Source organism: Primulina tabacum, chromosome 1 (genome assembly GCF_025594145.1).
Source record: "Primulina tabacum isolate GXHZ01 chromosome 1, ASM2559414v2, whole genome shotgun sequence".
NCBI classification, from domain to species: Eukaryota; Viridiplantae; Streptophyta; class Magnoliopsida; order Lamiales; family Gesneriaceae; genus Primulina; species Primulina tabacum.
The window spans coordinates 40,313,870-40,319,869 of NC_134550.1; positions in this window are offsets into that span (position 1 = coordinate 40,313,870).

A 6,000-nucleotide genomic window follows, 5' to 3' on the forward strand; every position below is an offset into this window, starting at 1 on the left:
ACTATCCTGGAAAGTCGAATGCAGCAGCTGATGCACTGAGTCGAAAGGTATGTTTGTTATCCTTATCGACAATAGGTGTTTCAAATTTGATAGAGGATTGTTGTTTGTCTGGATTGCTATTTGAGACAGATTGTAAACCGATGAGATTATATACTGTGCAAGCTGAACCAGAGCTGATTTTGAGGATTAAAGCAGCTCTGAAAGTTGATCAGAAAGTACAGAAATCGATTGAGATGGTCAGATCAGGTCATCGATCAAGTTTCAGGTACATGATGATGTATTGTATGTGAATAATCGTCTTGTTGTACCGAATGTTTCAGAGTTGAGACAGCAGATATTGACAGAAGCGCATAACAGTCGATTTAGCATTCATCCTGGTGGCAGGAAAATGTATAATGATTTGAAGACACAGTATTGGTGGAAACAAATGAAATCTGATGTTATTGAATTTGTGGCCAAGTGTCTGAATTGCCAACAGGTGAAAGCCGAGAGGAAGAAACCAGGAGGATTGTTACAGAGTTTGTCCATTCCTGAATGGAAATGGGATCACATTTCCATGGATTTTGTGACGCAGTTACCGAAGTCCTCCAGAGGTTGTGATGCTATTTGGGTCATGATTGATCGATTGACCAAATCTCCATGCTTTATTCCATACAAAATAACATACAGATATGACCAGATGGCCGATATTTATGTACGAGAAGTGGTCAGATTGCACGGAGTGCCGAAATCGATTGTTTCAGACCGTGATCCTCGATTTACTTCGCACTTCTGGCAGAGTTTGCAGCAAGCTCTGAGTACGAAGTTACATCTGAGTACCGCATATCATCCACAGACTGACGGACAGTCAGAGCGGACTATCCAGACATTGGAAGATATGCTGAGAGCTGTAGTGCTTGATTTTAGCACTGGATGGCAAGAAGCATTGCCACTTTGTGAGTTTTCGTACAACAACAGCTATCAGACGGGTATTGAGATGGCACCATTTGAAGCGTTGTACGGAAAGAAATGTCGATCCCCTCTGTATTGGGACGATATCTCTGAGGTTCCTGAGGTTGGACCAGATATGATCAGAGATATGACCGAAAAAGTGAAGCTGATTTAGAAGAGGATGAAGACAGCTCAAGATAGACAGGCCAAATATGATAATATCCGACGAAGACCGTTGGTATTTGAGGCTGGAGACCGAGTATTCCTGAAGATTTCACCTTTCAGAGGAGTTGTCAGATTTGGCAAGAAAGGAAAGCTGTCTCCACGATATATTAGGCCGTACGAGATTCTCGAGAAGATAGGAGATCGTGCCTATCGACTCGCATTACCGCATTCTTTATCTGGAATACATGATGTCTTTCATGTATCTATGTTGCGCAAGTATCTCCCTGATGATTCCCACATTATTCAGCCAGACGAGGCAGAACTTGATGAATCTCTGAGTTACATAGAGAAACCAATCCAGATTATTGATCGTAAAGAAAAACAACTCAGAACGAAGATTATTCCTCTTGTGAAAGTCCAGTGGACTCGTCATGGCATTGAGGAAGCTACCTGGGAGACTGAATCAGATATGAGACAAGAATTTCCAGAGTTATTTCACTGATGTGAGTCTTTTATTTTAGCTTCTGTTATATCTTCTTATCTGATATGATTTGACTGCCTGCGATTTCGAGGACGAAATCATGTCTCAGAGGGGGAGAATTGTAAGGCCCGAGATTTTATCATTTTAATCCGAGATTATTTAATTTATGATTTTGGAATGTGGAGGATTGAAATTGAATTAAAAAAAAAATTGTAAGGGCCGATTTGCAAATAGTAAAAAATTTAGGAGACTAAAGTGCAAATATGGAAATTTGAGGGGACACTTGTCACGCATGCATTTGAGATATATATATTAGGTAAAGTGTCAATTGAATTCAGAATTTCAGCAACGAAGATCGAGAATTCCTCCAGAGAATCTTTAAGATTTCTTTTCTTTAGAAATTTTATTGTACGAGAACCGGTTATCAGAATTTAAATCCAGACACGGTGTAGCGATCCTCGTATCGACAGATACTACTGGACGTAAGTTTTATTGAGTTCTGTTATCATTTGAAAATATGATGTTGTAGGAATTTGATACAATTCATTTATGATGTTCTTGACATATTAGACATCGTAGAATCGAAGTCAGACCGAAGAACGGATTTATTATGGAATTGTTATGATTTTCTGATTATATCGATTGAAAATCAGACAGATTTGGATTATTGATTGATTATGGATTGTATCATATATGGGTTATGATTTGTAATTGATATCTGGTGATATTGTGTTGACGGAGATATTGAAATTGTGCCGTTATGTCGTTGATTTGAATTAAATTCAGATTGATCAGATTCTGTATCGACTTGGGAATGGAATATTGATATTATGATTCTCGATATGTCATTTCAGATTTACAGGGACAGTCTTGAATTCAGAACTTCCAGTTATTCAGACCGAGACTACGAATGAAAGGTATAAGTCAATGTGGTATTGGGAGATCGACTAAAGTAGGATATACTTGAGTTTCCCTAAATCACATACTTATTGTTGTTATATGCATTGATTTGATTTTATATGCTGTTCTATTGATTTATAGGAAACATGTATTAGACGAGTATTATACGAGTGATCTTGTGACAGAAGTGCCTGATAGTGGTGGGATCGCCACGGGCACATTGCACGATGTCACAAGATAGTGTATTGGCGATAGTGCCACAGTCTGTGACGGATAGGTCAAGACACTGGATGTTTGGTTATATCGACGTGGATAGAATCAGAGTTTATTCTATTACTGTTGGTCGATATAGGAATACCAACATCTGGAAATCGGGATCCCTAGACTAGGATTGAGTCTAGTCTTAGTCGTTGAGTCACGAGTATGATTGATAGTTTGACATTAATTATGTTTAGATTTTGATATATATCTGATATCTGCTTCATGCTTTATATTGATTATATGATTGTATGTCCGCTGATTTATACTGGGATTATATTCTCACCGGAATTATCCGACTGTTGTCGTGTTTGTATGTGTGCATGACAACAGGTGGGACAGGATCAGGGTCGAGGAGATGACGAGAGATCATGATTAGAGTGGAGACCACAGACTTTGATGTTGCTGTAAATAGGGTCTGAACACTTGATAGTTAGTTGTTGAACCTTAGTTGAATGATTGTATATATAGTACAAGACTTGTACTTTAATACTAATATGTATATTAGATTGAATCCCATTACGTTCCGCATTTTTAAAAAAAAATTTAGACCCTGTTTATTTTAATTGATTAAATTATCCGAATGACGATTATGAACTTGATTAGCGTCCGGGTCCCCACAACAATCCTTTACCGTTGAATTTTATGATCTTATCTCTATTTAAGAATATATTGGGACAAGTCTCAAATTCGAGATCCACCAACGCCTCACCATTGTAATTAAAAAAAATATCAGAAGCATTTACATTTATCCACAAACCAAACTAAATATTTCTCAAGTTTACAAATCATTTAAATAATTTGACGTTCTTAATAAAAAGTTATTATTGTTAAAATAAGTGCCCAGCTAGTCAAATTATGGCTAAAGTTTTATTGGCTCTTATGTAAAAGTAATTATTATTTTAATAATATTTTACGATTTTATCCATTTATGACAATTATTTTATCTGAATAATCATGCATGTTGCAATGTTCTTGAATATATACAATAGATACTATGAAATCGCAAAGTAATATCATGAAGAGTGTATCGTATATCCTGCACTTGTTTCTAGTCGAATCAGCCGCCTAAAATAAAAATAAAGGTCACTTGAACTTGACACCAGCATCTGTGACGTAAAAGCCATTTTCAATGGCAAGGGCATAGAGATATTCATTTATACAAATGAATCATCATTTAGTAATGCACTGAACTACTTTCTCTCGGACTGTCCAAGTGGTTACACTTATCGAATGGAATAGTTCTTAGTTATGGTCGTATCAATTATTTTACACAAACAAGGCACCAAAAACCCTACCCCTAAAATTTCAAACACATGCACACATCACACAAAAGCCCTAGGTCTCTCCCAACAGCAGCAACACGCCACACACTGCACGTTTCTGAGAAGGGATTCACATGATTTTGAAGCAAAACTTGGGTAGCCTTCATCCTCCATCTCTCCGCCAATGTCCCTCGCATCTCAAATATTTTTTCGTCTGTGAAATATGCAAAGGCATACCTTAATCTTCCTTCACTCATCTTTCACACCATATATATTTTATGTTTTGATACAAGATTATATGAAAAACATGACACACTTTGTATATTTTCGTTTCTATGGCCTAACATGTATAAAACCAGAGTTTTCATCTTTTAAAACTCTTGCTTACGATACACAAAAGGGCTTCCATGGTAGGGTAACTAGAAATGACGTTTTTCCACATGTTTAAGGATCCTTAAGTGCATATGTTTAAGGGCTAGACAAGATAAGGTAACATGATTCACGAAATTAAGTTTCTAGAGTCCTAGGGTTTCGAACTTGGGTTCTAGTTTGGCACAAGCTATAGGCTGCCATTTGGGTTGTGTTCAAGGGTCCTAGAGGGGTCTAGTCATGGTCCTAGATGGGTTGTACAAGGGATGTAAGGGGAGGTGGAAGGCTGCTAGCTTTTAGGGGTCGCATATGGCTTGAAGGGCACAGGTTGGAGGGCTGGTCGTGTAAGGGTTGTAGAGGGTGGTCTAAGAGAGTCCTAAGGGTTCTGTCTAGGTTCTAGGATGGCTAGTTAGGGTCTAGACATGGTGGTTAAGGGCTGGAGTCGAGGGACATATCGGTTGATCAAGCTAGGGTTCGAATGAAATAGTGCAGATTTTCAGCGGCTGTTCTAAGCTTATGCAAGGGCTTTAATTGGCTTGATTTGGGTTGTATAAGGTATGTTTAGGTGTTAAAAAGCTATGGTTCAAGTTTGGTTAAGTTTCGAGTCAATTCGGGTTAAGACCGAGATATACGACTAAGCTATTAAAGCAAATTGAAAAACTAGTTGTGGAACGTAAGTTTAAATTTAAGAAATATATATGGGTGTATTTTAAGATGTTATTTTAGGTTTAAAGGGATTTCGGTCGTCGTTTTAAGTTCCAAGGGTAAATTGGGAAAGTTATGGTTTCAGGAGCAAAACGGTCATTTTACACCTAAAAATTTTAGACGTCCTGGCAGTATCCTGAATGTTGTAATGAATGATAAAATGTTTGTGAAATTTTATGATTAAACGTTAATGCTAGAAGACATGTTGTAAGGTCCAAAATTAGAACGACGTAATTCAACTGCATTCAAATCTAGGAAAATGAAAAATGACTGATCAAATGATTTTAATGGCATAAATTAATTGTGACATATATGATTATATGTTAAATATGATTTTATTGTCATCATGCATTAAAATGTACTTTTAAGGATTATTCGAGTTGCGATCGAGGAACGAAGACTGAGAGCTGAAAAATGTAAAATATTTTTATTAAATAATTGTTTTTAATTATTTAAAATTCGATTAATGCTTTTTCATATTTTTGAAAATAAGGGGTTTTGAGGTGATTTTATAAGCCGGGACGTAATTTTTATCGGTGTTAGGTTTTCAACAAAAATACGAACGTTTTGGCAACCCGGCTATTAAATTCACAAACTTTTTTACTCAAAATAATTTTTATATCTTAATTTAACACTAATGGGCCTAATTAACATGATAAATGGTCCTATGCATTATTAGTGGCTTAATTAAGTATTTAATATGTATTTTTGAACCTAAACCTCCCGAACCCCACGCCCACCTCCCCAATACCATCAAAATTCTCTCCAAACTATTATAACACGGCACACAAATTTGAGAGGAAAATTCGAAGGTTCTTCAAGGGAGTTTAAGCCATCGTCTTCGTGCTATTGTTCCTCGATTTGTCAAATGAATATTCGTGCGTTTAAAACGCAAAAGCACTCCATACATCTCCTTTTCTCGTCTAT